The following is a 15056-nucleotide window of genomic DNA, read 5'->3' as shown; positions in this document are numbered from 1 at the left end:
GGAAAAAAGAAAAAAGGTACTCAAACATGCTGAGACCCGGGACCTTTAGATCTTCAGTCTAATGCTCTCCCAACTGAGCTATTTCGGCAATGTCTGTGTATGGCAAAAGTCAGTAAGACCTCAACTGAGCTATGTTTGCATGCTTACACAAGGTTTAGTATCAATATTTTTCTGTCATCATGATTGCATGAAATGAAAAGAAAATCTGTGTTTTATACTGTAAATATATCCATTACAAACCCTTAATCATACATTTAAGTAAAAGTATTAACAAATTGTGGTCAGGAAGCATTGTTAGATTACTTCAAATTTTCATAATAGTTGGAGTAGCATGACTTACAACATGAAAACAATATTTAAGCTGTATTTATGCACTGTGTTGTTAATTAAACATTCTCATCATTTAGAAGTTACTACTGAATACTCAACTATGTTAAGAAATGATGTTTATTAAATTTGAAATAATTAAATTCTGATCACTACTCAAGGAAAAAAGAAAAAATGCACTCAAACATGCCGAAACCCGGGACCTTTAGATCTTCAGTCTAACGCTCTCCCAACTGAGCTATTTCGGCAAGGTCGGTGTATGGCAAAAGTCACTAAGACCTCAACTGAGCTATGTTTGCATGGTTACACAAGGTTAAGTATCAATATTTTTCTGTCATCATGATTGCATGAAATGAAGAGAAAATATGTGTTTTATACTGTAAATATATAAATTACAAACCCTTAATCGTACATTTAAGTAGAAGTTTTAACAAATTGTGGTCAGGAAGCAGTTAGTTTACTTCAAATTTTCATAATAGAGTAGCATGATGGACAACATGAAACAATTTTTAAGCTGTATTTATGCACCGTGTTGTTAACTAAACATTCTCATCATTTAGAAGTTACTACTGAATACTCAACTATGTTAAGAAACGATGTTGTTTACATTTGAAATACTTAAAAATGGATAACTGCTCAAGGAAAGAAGAAAAAAGGTACTTAACCATGTTGAAACTCGGGACCTTTAGATCTTCAGTCTAATGCTCTCCCAACTTAGCTGTTTCGGCAAAGTCTGTGTATGGCGAAAGTCACTAAGACCTCAACTGAGCTATGTTTGCATGGTTACACAAGGTTTAGTATCAATATTTTTCTGCCATCATGATTGCATGAAATAAAAAGAAAATATGTGTTTTATACTATAAATATATCCATTACAAACCCTTATGCAAACATTTAAGTAAAAGCTTTAACAAATTGTGGTCAGGAAGCATTGTTAGATTACTTCAAATTTTCATAATAGTTAGAGTAGCATGACTTACAACATGAAAACAATATTTAAGCTGTATTTATGCACCGTGTTGTTATTTAATCATTCTCATCATTTAGAAGTTACTACTGAATACTCAACTATGTTAAGAAATGATGTTTATTAAATTTGAAATAATTAAATTCTGATCACTACTCAAGGAAAAAAGAAAAAATGCACTCAAACATGCCGAAACCCGGGACCTTTAGATCTTCAGTCTAACGCTCTCCCAACTGAGCTATTTCGGCAAGGTCGGTGTATGGCAAAAGTCACTAAGACCTCAACTGAGCTATGTTTGCATGGTTACACAAGGTTAAGTATCAACATTTTTCTGTCATCATGATTGCATGAAATGAAGAGAAAATATGTGTTTTATACTGTAAATATATAAATTACAAACCCTTAATCGTACATTTAAGTAAAAGTTTTAACAAATTGTGGTCAGGAAGCAGTTAGTTTACTTCAAATTTTCATAATAGAGTAGCATGATGGACAACATGAAACAATTTTTAAGCTGTATTTATGCACCGTGTTGTTAACTAAACATTCTCATCATTTAGAAGTTACTACTGAATACTCAACTATGTTAAGAAACGATGTTGTTTACATTTGAAATACTTAAAAACGGATAACTGCTCAAGGAAAGAAGAAAAAAGGTACTGAACCATGTTGAAACTCGGGACCTTTAGATCTTCAGTCTAATGCTCTCCCAACTTAGCTGTTTCGGCAAAGTCTGTGTATGGCGAAAGTCACTAAGACCTCAACTGAGCTATGTTTGCATGGTTACACAAGGTTTAGTATCAATATTTTTCTGCCATCATGATTGCATGAAATAAAAAGAAAATATGTGTTTTATACTATAAATATATCCATTACAAACCCTTAATCAAACATTTAAGTAAAAGCTTTAACAAATTGTGGTCAGGAAGCATTGTTAGATTACTTCAAATTTTCATAATAGTTAGAGTAGCATGACTTACAACATGAAAACAATATTTAAGCTGTATTTATGCACCGTGTTGTTAATTAAACATTCTCATCATTTAGAAGTTACTACTGAATACTCAACTATGTTAAGAAATGATGTTGATTAAATTTGAAATAATTAAATTCTGATCACTACTCAAGGAAAAAAGAAAAAATGCACTCAAACATGCCGAAACCCGGGACCTTTAGATCTTCAGTCTAACGCTCTCCCAACTGAGCTATTTCGGCAAGGTCGGTGTATGGCAAAAGTCACTAAGACCTCAACTGAGCTATGTTTGCATGGTTACACAAGGTTAAGTATCAATATTTTTCTGTCATCATGATTGCATGATATGAAGAGAAAATATGTGTTTTATACTGTAAATATATAAATTACAAACCCTTAATCGTACATTTAAGTAAAAGTTTTAACAAATTGTGGTCAGGAAGCAGTTAGTTTACTTCAAATTTTCATAATAGAGTAGCATGATGGACAACATGAAACAATTTTTAAGCTGTATTTATGCACCGTGTTGTTAACTAAACATTCTCATCATTTAGAAGTTACTACTGAATACTCAACTATGTTAAGAAACGATGTTGTTTACATTTGAAATACTTAAAAATGGATAACTGCTCAAGGAAAGAAGAAAAAAGGTACTGAACCATGTTGAAACTCGGGACCTTTAGATCTTCAGTCTAATGCTCTCCCAACTTAGCTGTTTCGGCAAAGTCTGTGTATGGCGAAAGTCACTAAGACCTCAACTGAGCTATGTTTGCATGGTTACACAAGGTTTAGTATCAATATTTTTCTGTCATCATGATTGCATGAATTGAAAAGAAAATATGTGTTTTATACTATAAATATATCCATTACAAACCCTTAATCATACATTTAAGTAAAAGCTTTAACAAATTGTGGTCAGGAAGCATTGTTAGATTACTTCAAATTTTCATAATAGTTGGAGTAGCATGACTTACAACATGAAAACAATATTTAAGCTGTATTTATGCACTGTGTTGTTAATTAAACATTCTCATCATTTAGAAGTTACTACTGAATACTCAACTATGTTAAGAAATGATGTTGATTAAATTTGAAATAATTAAATTCTGATCACTACTCAAGGAAAAAAAAAAATGCACTCAAACATGCCGAAACCCGGGACCTTTAGATCTTCAGTCTAACGCTCTCCCAACTGAGCTATTTCGGCAAGGTCGGTGTATGGCAAAAGTCACTAAGACCTCAACTGAGCTATGTTTGCATGGTTACACAAGGTTAAGTATCAATATTTTTCTGTCATCATGATTGCATGAAATGAATAGAAAAGATGTGTTTTATACTGTAAATATATAAATTACAAACCCTTAATCGTACATTTAAGTAAAAGTTTTAACAAATTGTGGTCAGGAAGCAGTTAGTTTACTTCAAATTTTCATAATAGAGTAGCATGATGGACAACATGAAACAATTTTTAAGCTGTATTAATGCACCGTGTTGTTAACTAAACATTCTCATCATTTAGAAATTACTACTGAATACTCAACTATGTTAAGAAATGATGTTGTTTACATTTGAAATACTTAAAAACGGATAACTGCTCAAGGAAAGAAGAAAAAAGGTACTGAACCATGTTGAAACTCGGGACCTTTAGATCTTCAGTCTAATGCTCTCCCAACTTAGCTGTTTCGGCAAAGTCTGTGTATGGCGAAAGTCACTAAGACCTCAACTGAGCTATGTTTGCATGGATACACAAGGTTTAGTATCAATATTTTTCTGCCATCATGATTGCATGAAATAAAAAGAAAATATGTGTTTTATACTATAAATATATCCATTACAAACCCTTAATCAAATATTTAAGTAAAAGCTTTAACAAATTGTGGTCAGGAAGCATTGTTAGATGACTTCAAATTTTCATAATAGTTAGAGTAGCATGACTTACAACATGAAAACAATATTTAAGCTGTATTTATGCACCATGTTGTTATTTAATCATTCTCATCATTTAGAAGTTACTACTGAATACTCAACTATGTTAAGAAATGATGTTGATTAAATTTGAAATAATTAAATTCTGATCACTACTCAAGGAAAAAAGAAAAAATGCACTCAAACATGCCGAAACCCGGGATCGAACCAGGGACCTTTAGATCTTCAGTCCAACGCTCTCCCAACTGAGCTATTTCGGCAAGGTCGGTGTATGGCAAAAGTCACTAAGACCTCAACTGAGCTATGTTTGCATGGTTACACAAGGTTAAATATCAATATTTTTCTGTCATCATGATTGCATGAAATGAATTGAAAAGATATGTTTTATACTGTAAATATATAAATTACAAACCCTTAATCATACATTTAAGTAAAAGTTTTAACAAATTGTGGTCAGGAAGCAGTTAGTTTACTTCAAATTTTCTTAATAGAGTAGCATGATGGACAACATGAAAACAATTTTTAAGCTGTATTCATGCACCGTGTTGTTAAATAAACATTCTCATCATTTAGAAGTTACTACTGAATACTCAACTATGTTAAGAAACGATGTTGTTTACATTTGAAATACTTAAAAACTGATAACTGCTCAAGGAAAGAATAAAAAAGGTACTGAAACATGCTGAAACTAGGGACCTTTAGATCTTCAGTCTAATGCTCTCCCAACTGAGCTATTTCGGCAAAGTCTGTGTATGGCAAAAGTCACTAAGACCTCAACTGAGCTATGTTTGCATGGTTACACAAGGTTTAGTATCAATATTTTTCTGTCATCATGATTGCATAAAATGAAAAGAAAATATGTGTTTTATACTGTTTAACCCTTAATTATACATTTAAGTAAAAGTATTAACAAATTGTGGTCAGGAAGCATTGTTAGATTACTTCAATTTTTCATAATAGAGTAGCATGATGGACAACATGAAAACAATATTTAAGCTGTATTTATGCACCGTGCTGTTAAATAAACATTCTCATCATTTAGAAGTTACTACTGAATACTCAACTATGTTAAGAAATGATGTTGTTTAAATTTGAAATAATTAAATTCTGATCTCAAGGAAAAAAGAAAAATGCACTCAAACATGCGAAACCCGGGATCGAACCAGGGACCTTTAGATGTGTTTTATACTGTAAATATATAAATTACAAACCCTAAAACGTACATTTAAGTAAAAGTTTTAACAAATTGTGGTCAGTAAACAGTTAGTTTACTTCAAATTTTCATAACAGAGTAGCATGACGGACAACATGAAAACAAGGTTTAAGCTGTATTTATGCACCATGTTATTAAATAAACATTCTCATCATTTAGAAGATACTACTGAATACTCAACTATGTTAAGAAATGATGTTGTTTACATTTGAAATAATTAAATACTGATAACTACTCAAGGAAAAAAGAAAAAAGGTACTCAAACATGCTGAGACCCGGGACCTTTAGATCTTCAGTCTAATGCTCTCCCAACTGAGCTATTTCGGCGATGTCTGTGTATGGCAAAAGTCAGTAAGACCTCAACTGAGCTATGTTTGCATGCTTACACAAGGTTTAGTATCAATATTTTTCTGTCATCATGATTGCATGAAATGAAAAGAAAATCTGTGTTTTATACTGTAAATATATCCATTACAAACCATTAATCATACATTTAAGTAAAAGTATTAACAAATTGTGGTCAGGAAGCATTGTTAGATTACTTCAAATTTTCATAATAGTTGGAGTAGCATGACTTACAACATGAAAACAATATTTAAGCTGTATTTATGCACTGTGTTGTTAATTAAACATTCTCATCATTTAGAAGTTACTACTGAATACTCAACTATGTTAAGAAATGATGTTTATTAAATTTGAAATAATTAAATTCTGATCACTACTCAAGGAAAAAAGAAAAAATGCACTCAAACATGCCGAAACCCGGGACCTTTAGATCTTCAGTCTAACGCTCTCCCAACTGAGCTATTTCGGCAAGGTCGGTGTATGGCAAAAGTCACTAAGACCTCAACTGAGCTATGTTTGCATGGTTACACAAGGTTAAGTATCAATATTTTTCTGTCATCATGATTGCATGATATGAAGAGAAAATATGTGTTTTATACTGTAAATATATAAATTACAAACCCTTAATCGTACATTTAAGTAAAAGTTTTAACAAATTGTGGTCAGGAAGCAGTTAGTTTACTTCAAATTTTCATAATAGAGTAGCATGATGGACAACATGAAACAATTTTTAAGCTGTATTTATGCACCGTGTTGTTAACTAAACATTCTCATCATTTAGAAGTTACTACTGAATACTCAACTATGTTAAGAAACAATGTTGTTTACATTTGAAATACTTAAAAACGGATAACTGCTCAAGGAAAGAAGAAAAAAGGTACTGAACCATGTTGAAACTCGGGACCTTTAGATCTTCAGTCTAATGCTCTCCCAACTTAGCTGTTTCGGCAAAGTCTGTGTATGGCGAAAGTCACTAAGACCTCAACTGAGCTATGTTTGCATGGTTACACAAGGTTTAGTATCAATATTTTTCTGCCATCATGATTGCATGAAATAAAAAGAAAATATGTGTTTTATACTGTAAATATATCCATTACAAACCCTTAATCATACATTTAAGTAAATGTATTAACAAATTGTGGTCAGGAAGCATTGTTAGATTACTTCAAATTTTCATAATAGTTGGAGTAGCAAGACTTACAACATGAAAACAATATTTAAGCTGTATTTATGCACTGTGTTGTTAATTAAACATTCTCATCATTTAGAAGTTACTACTGAATACTCAACTATGTTAAGAAATGATGTTTATTAAATTTGAAATAATTAAATTCTGATCACTACTCAAGGAAAAAAGAAAAAATGCACTCAAACATGCCGAAACCCGGGACCTTTAGATCTTCAGTCTAACGCTCTCCCAACTGAGCTATTTCGGCAAGGTCGGTGTATGGCAAAAGTCACTAAGACCTCAACTGAGCTATGTTTGCATGGTTACACAAGGTTAAGTATCAATATTTTTCTGTCATCATGATTGCATGATATGAAGAGAAAATATGTGTTTTATACTGTAAATATATAAATTACAAACCCTTAATCGTACATTTAAGTAAAAGTTTTAACAAATTGTGGTCAGGAAGCAGTTAGTTTACTTCAAATTTTCATAATAGAGTAGCATGATGGACAACATGAAACAATTTTTAAGCTGTATTTATGCACCGTGTTGTTAACTAAACATTCTCATCATTTAGAAGTTACTACTGAATACTCAACTATGTTAAGAAATGATGTTGTTTACATTTGAAATACTTAAAAACGGATAACTGCTCAAGGAAAGAAGAAAAAAGGTACTGAACCATGTTGAAACTCGGGACCTTTAGATCTTCAGTCTAATGCTCTCCCAACTTAGCTGTTTCTGCAAAGTCTGTGTATGGCGAAAGTCACTAAGACCTCAACTGAGCTATGTTTGCATGGTTACACAAGGTTTAGTATCAATATTTTTCTGCCATCATGATTGCATGAAATAAAAAGAAAATATGTGTTTTATACTGTAAATATATCCATTACAAACCCTTTATCATACATTTAAGTAAAAGTATTAACAAATTGTGGTCAGGAAGCATTGTTAGATTACTTCAAATTTTCATAATAGTTGGAGTAGCATGACTTACAACATGAAAACAATATTTAAGCTGTATTTATGCACTGTGTTGTTAATTAAACATTCTCATCATTTAGAAGTTACTACTGAATACTCAACTATGTTAAGAAATGATGTTGATTAAATTTGAAATAATTAAATTCTGATCACTACTCAAGGAAAAAAGAAAAAATGCACTCAAACATGCCGAAACCCGGGACCTTTAGATCTTCAGTCTAACGCTCTCCCAACTGAGCTATTTCGGCAAGGTCGGTGTATGGCAAAAGTCACTAAGACCTCAACTGAGCTATGTTTGCATGGTTACACAAGGTTAAGTATCAATATTTTTCTGTCATCATGATTGCATGAAATGAAGAGAAAAGATGTGTTTTATACTGTAAATATATAAATTACAAACCCTTAATCGTACATTTAAGTAAAAGTTTTAACAAATTGTGGTCAGGAAGCAGTTAGTTTACTTCAAATTTTCATAATAGAGTAGCATGATGGACAACATGAAACAATTTTTAAGCTGTATTTATGCACCGTGTTGTTAACTAAACATTCTCATCATTTAGAAATTACTACTGAATACTCAACTATGTTAAGAAACGATGTTGTTTACATTTGAAATACTTAAAAACGGATAACTGCTCAAGGAAAGAAGAAAAAAGGTACTGAACCATGTTGAAACTCGGGACCTTTAGATCTTCAGTCTAATGCTCTCCCAACTTAGCTGTTTCGGCAAAGTCTGTGTATGGCGAAAGTCACTAAGACCTCAACTGAGCTATGTTTGCATGGTTACACAAGGTTTAGTATCAATATTTTTCTGCCATCATGATTGCATGAAATAAAAAGAAAATATGTGTTTTATACTATAAATATATCCATTAAAAACCCTTAATCAAATATTTAAGTAAAAGCTTTAACAAATTGTGGTCAGGAAGCATTGTTAGATGACTTCAAATTTTCATAATAGTTAGAGTAGCATGACTTACAACATGAAAACAATATTTAAGCTGTATTTATGCACCATGTTGTTATTTAATCATTCTCATCATTTAGAAGTTACTACTGAATACTCAACTATGTTAAGAAATGATGTTGATTAAATTTGAAATAATTAAATTCTGATCACTACTCAAGGAAAAAAGAAAAAATGCACTCAAACATGACGAAACCCGGGATCGAACCAGGGACCTTTAGATCTTCAGTCTAACGCTCTCCCAACTGAGCTATTTCAGCAAGGTCGGTGTATGGCAAAAGTCACTAAGACCTCAACTGAGCTATGTTTGCATGGTTACACAAGGTTAAATATCAATATTTTGCTGTCATCATGATTGCATGAAATGAATTGAAAAGATATGTTTTATACTGTAAATATATAAATTACAAACCCTTAATCATACATTTAAGTAAAAGTTTTAACAAATTGTGGTCAGGAAGCAGTTAGTTTACTTCAAATTTTCTTAATAGAGTAGCATGATGGACAACATGACAACAATTTTTAAGCTGTATTCATGCACCGTGTTGTTAAATAAACATTCTCATCATTTAGAAGTTACTACTGAATACTCAACTATGTTAAGAAACGATGTTGCTTACATTTGAAATACTTAAAAACTGATAACTGCTCAAGGAAAGAATAAAAAAGGTACTGAAACATGCTGAAACTAGGGACCTTTAGATCTTCAGTCTAATGCTCTCCCAACTGAGCTATTTCGGCAAAGTCTGTGTATGGCAAAAGTCACTAAGACCTCAACTGAGCTATTTTTGCATGGTTACACAAGGTTTAGTATCAATATTTTTCTGTCATCATGATTGCATAAAATGAAAAGAAAATATGTGTTTTATACTGTTTAACCCTTAATTATACATTTAAGTAAAAGTATTAACAAATTGTGGTCAGGAAGCATTGTTAGATTACTTCAATTTTTCATAATAGAGTAGCATGACGGACAACATGAAAACAATATTTAAGCTGTATTTATGCACCGTGCTGTTAAATAAACATTCTCATCATTTAGAAGTTACTACTGAATACTCAACTATGTTAAGAAATGATGTTGTTTAAATTTGAAATAATTAAATTCTGATCTCAAGGAAAAAGAAAAATGCACTCAAACATGCCGAAACCCGGGATCGAACCAGGGACCTTTAGATGTGTTTTATACTGTAAATATATAAATTACAAACACTAAAACGTACATTTAAGTAAATGTTTTAACAAATTGTGGTCAGTAAACAGTTAGTTTACTTCAAATTTTCATAAAAGAGTAGCATGACGGACAACATGAAAAGAAGGTTTAAGCTGTATTTATGCACCGTGTTATTAAATAAACATTCTCATCATTTAGAAGATACTACTGAATACTCAACTATGTTAAGAAATGATGTTGTTTACATTTGAAATAATTAAATACTGATAACTACTCAAGGAAAAAAGAAAAAAGGTACTCAAACATGCTGAGACCCGGGACCTTTAGATCTTCAGTCTAATGCTCTCCCAACTGAGCTATTTCGGCAATGTCTGTGTATGGCAAAAGTCAGTAAGACCTCAACTGAGCTATGTTTGCATGCTTACACAAGGTTTAGTATCAATATTTTTCTGTCATCATGATTGCATGAAATGAAAAGAAAATCTGTGTTTTATACTGTAAATATATCCATTACAAACCCTTAATCATACATTTAAGTAAAAGTATTAACAAATTGTGGACAGGAAGCATTGTTAGATTACTTCAAATTTTCATAATAGTTGGAGTAGCATGACTTACAACATGAAAACAATATTTAAGCTGTATTTATGCACTGTGTTGTTAATTAAACATTCTCATCATTTAGAAGTTACTACTGAATACTCAACTATGTTAAGAAATGATGTTGATTACATTTGAAATAATTAAATTCCGATCACTACTCAAGGAAAAAAGAAAAAATGCACTCAAACATGCCGAAACCCGGGACCTTTAGATCTTCAGTCTAATGCTCTCCCAACTGAGCTATTTCGGCAAAGTCTGTGTATGGCAAAAGTCACTAAGACCTCAACTGAGCTATGTTTGCATGGTTACACAAGGTTTAGTATCAATATTTTTCTGTCATCATGATTGCATAAAATGAAAAGAAAATATGTGTTTTATACTGTTTAACCCTTAATTATACATTTAAGTAAAAGTATTTACAAATTGTGGTCAGGAAGCATTGTTAGATTACTTCAATTTTTCATAATAGAGTAGCATGACGGACAACATGAAAACAATATTTAAGCTGTATTTATGCACCGTGCTGTTAAATAAACATTCTCATCATTTAGAAGTTACTACTGAATACTCAACTATGTTAAGAAATGATGTTGTTTAAATTTGAAATAATTAAATTCTGATCTCAAGGAAAAAAGAAAAATGCACTCAAACATGCCGAAACCCGGGATCGAACCAGGGACCTTTAGATGTGTTTTATACTGTAAATATATAAATTACAAACCCTAAAACGTACATTTAAGTAAAAGTTTTAACAAATTGTGGTCAATAAACAGTTAGTTTACTTCAAATTTTCATAACAGAGTAGCATGACGAACAACATGAAAACAAGGTTTAAGCTGTATTTATGCACCGTGTTATTAAATAAACATTCTCATCATTTAGAAGATACTACTGAATACTCAACTATGTTAAGAAATGATGTTGTTTACATTTGAAATATTTAAATACTGATAACTACTCAAGGAAAAAAGAAAAAAGGTACTCAAACATGCTGAGACCCGGGACCTTTAGATCTTCAGTCTAATGCTCTCCCAACTGAGCTATTTCGGCAATGTCTGTGTATGGCAAAAGTCAGTAAGACCTCAACTGAGCTATGTTTGCATGCTTACACAAGGTTTAGTATCAATATTTTTCTGTCATCATGATTGCATGAAATGAAAAGAAAATCTGTGTTTTATACTGTAAATATATCCATTACAAACCCTTAATCATACATTTAAGTAAAAGTATCAACAAATTGTGGTCAGGAAGCATTGTTAGATTACTTCAAATTTTCATAATAGAGTAGCATGACGGACAACATGAAAACAATATTTAAGCTGTATTTATGCACCGTGTTGTTAAATAAACATTCTCATCATTTAGAAGTTACTACTGAATACTCAACTATGTTAAGAAATGATGTTGTTTAAATTTGAAATAATTAAATTCTGATCACTACTCAAGGAAAAAAGAAAAATGCACTCAAACATGCCGAAACCCGGGATCGAACCAGGGACCTTTAGATCTTCAGTCTAACGCTCTCCCAACTGAGCTATTTCGGCAAGGTCGGAGTATGGCATAAGTCACTAAGACCTCAACTGAGCTATGTTTGCATGGTTACACAAGGTTAAGTATCAATATTTTTCTGTCATCATGATTGCATGAAATGAAGAGAAAAGATGTGTTTTATACTGTAAATATATAAATTACAAACCCTTAATCGTACATTTAAGTAAAAGTTTTAACAAATTGTGGTCAGGAAGCAGTTAAATTACTTCAAATTTTCATAATAGAGTAGCATGATGGACAACATGAAAACAATTTTTAAGCTGTATTTATGCACCGTGTTGTTAAATAAACATTCTCATCATTTAGAAGATACTAGTGAATACTCAACTATGTTAAGAAATGATGTTGTTTACATTTGAAATAATTTAATACTGATAACTACTCAAGGAAAAAAGAAAAAATGTACTCAAACATGCAGAAACCCGGGACTTTTAAATCTTCAGTCTAACACTCTCCCAACTGAGCAATTTCGTCAAAGTCTGTGTAAGGCAAAAGTCACTAAGACCTCAACTGAGCTATATTTGCATGGTTACACAAAGTTTAGTATCAATATTTTTCTGTCATCATGATTGCATGAAATGAAGAGAAAAGATGTGTTTTATACTGTAAATATATAAATTACAAAACCTTAATCGTACATTTAAGTAAAAGTTTTAACAAATTGTGGTCAGTAAACAGTTAGTTTACTTCAAATTTTCATAATAGATTAGCATGACGGACAACATGAAAACAATGTTTAAGCTGTATTTATGCACCGTGTTATTAAATAAACATTCTCATCATTTAGAAGATACTACTGAATACTCAACTATGTTAAGAAATGATGTTGTTTACATTTGAAATAATTAAATACTGATAACTACTCAAGGAAAAAAGAAAAAAGCTACTCAAACATGCTGAGACCAGGGACCTTTAGATCTTCAGTCTAATGCTCTCCCAACTGAGCTATTTTGTCAATTTCTGTGTATGGCAAAAGTCAGTAAGACCTCAACTGAGCTATGTTTGCATGCTTACACAAGGTTTAGTATCAATATTTTTCTGTCATCATGATTGCATGAATTGAAAAGAAAATATGTGTTTTATACTATAAATATATCCATTACAAACACTTAATCATACATTTAAGTAAAAGCTTTAACAAATTGTGGTTAGGAAGCATTGTTAGATTACTTCAAATTTTCATAATAGTTAGAGTAGCATGACTTACAACATGAAAACAATATTTAAGCTGTATTTATGCACCGTGTTGTTAATTAAACATTCTCATCATTTAGAAGTTACTACTGAATACTCAACTATGTTAAGAAATGATGTTGATTAAAATTGAAATAATTAAATTCTAATAACTGCTCAAGGAAAGAATAAAAAAGGTACTGAAACATGCTGAAACTCGGGACCTTTAGATCTTCAGTCTAATGCTCTCCCAACTGAGCTATTTCGACAAAGTCTGTGTATGGCAAAAGTCACTAAGACCTCAACTGAGCTATGTTTGCATGGTTACACAAGGTTTAGTATCAATATTTTTCTGTCATCATGATTGCATAAAATGAAATGAAAACATGTGTTTTATACTGTTTAACCCTTAATTATACATTTAAGTAAAAGTATTAACAAATTGTGGTCAGGAAGCATTGTTAGATTACTTCAATTTTTCATAATAGAGTAGCATGACGGACAACATGAAAACAATATTTAAGCTGTATTTATGCACCGTGTTGTTAAATAAACATTCTCATCATTTAGAAGTTACTACTGAATACTCAACTATGTTAAGAAATGATGTTGTTTAAATTTAAATAATTAAATTCTGATCACTACTCAAGGAAAAAAGAAAAATGCACTCAAACATGCCGAAACCCGGGATCGAACCAGGGACCTTTAGATCTTCAGTCTAACGCTCTACCAACTGAGCTATTTCGCCAAGGTCGGAGTATGGCATAAGTCACTAAGACCTCAACTGAGCTATGTTTGCATGGTTACACAAGGTTAAGTATCAATATATTTCTGTCATCATGATTGCATGAAATGAAGAGAAAAGATGTGTTTTATACTGTAATTATATAAATTACAAACCCTTAATCGTACTTTTAAGTAAAAGTTTTAACATATTGTGGTCAGGAAGCAGTTAAATTACTTCAAATTTTCATAATAGAGTAGCATGATGGACAACATGAAAACAATTTTTAAGCTGTATTTATGCACCGTGTTGTTAAATAAACATTCTCATCATTTAGAAGATACTACTGAATACTCAACTATGTTAAGAAATGATGTTGTTTACATTTGAAATAATTTAATACTGATAACTACTCAAGGAAAAAAGAAAATATGTACTCAAACATGCTGAAACCCGGGACCTTTAAATCTTCAGTCTAACGCTCTCCCAACTGAGCAATTTCATCAAAGTTTGTGTAAGGCAAAAGTCACTAAGACCTCAACTGAGCTATATTTGCATGGTTACACAAAGTTTAGTATCAATATTTTTCTGTCATCATGATTGCATGAAATGAAGAGAAAAGATGTGTTTTATACTGTAAATATATAAATTACAAACCCTTAATCGTACATTTAAGTAAAAGTTTTAACAAATTGTGGTCAGTAAACAGTTAGTTTACTTCAAATTTTCATAATAGAGTAGCATGACGGACAACATGAAAACAATGTTTAAGCTGTATTTATGCACCGTGTTATTAAATAAACATTCTCATCATTTAGAAGATACTACTAAATACTCAACTATGTTAAGAAATGATGTTGTTTACATTTGAAATAATTAAATACTGATAACTACTCAAGGAAAAAAGAAAAAAGGTACTCAAACATGCTGAGACCCGGGACCTTTAGATCTTCAGTCT

At 31.5% G+C, this 15056-nt stretch overlaps 3 non-coding genes across 3 annotated transcripts; all 3 read right to left on the bottom strand.

The window, feature by feature from the left end:
* Positions 1-4380: 4380 nt before the first annotated feature.
* TRNAF-GAA (transfer RNA phenylalanine (anticodon GAA)) lies at positions 4381-4453 on the bottom strand. Its single transcript has one exon. It is a non-coding gene; the product is annotated as a tRNA-Phe (tRNA).
* A 7668-nt stretch (positions 4454-12121) lies between these two features.
* On the bottom strand, positions 12122-12194 carry TRNAF-GAA (transfer RNA phenylalanine (anticodon GAA)). The gene has a single exon. It is a non-coding gene; the product is annotated as a tRNA-Phe (tRNA).
* A 1855-nt stretch (positions 12195-14049) lies between these two features.
* Positions 14050-14122, bottom strand: TRNAF-GAA (transfer RNA phenylalanine (anticodon GAA)). Its single transcript has one exon. It is a non-coding gene; the product is annotated as a tRNA-Phe (tRNA).
* Positions 14123-15056: the final 934 nt, after the last annotated feature.

The sequence above is a fragment of the Taudactylus pleione genome, unplaced genomic scaffold (assembly GCF_031769625.1).
Source record: "Taudactylus pleione unplaced genomic scaffold, aTauple2 ptg000593l, whole genome shotgun sequence".
Taxonomy (NCBI): domain Eukaryota; kingdom Metazoa; phylum Chordata; class Amphibia; order Anura; family Myobatrachidae; genus Taudactylus; species Taudactylus pleione.
This window is presented reverse-complemented; position numbering and strand designations above follow the sequence as displayed.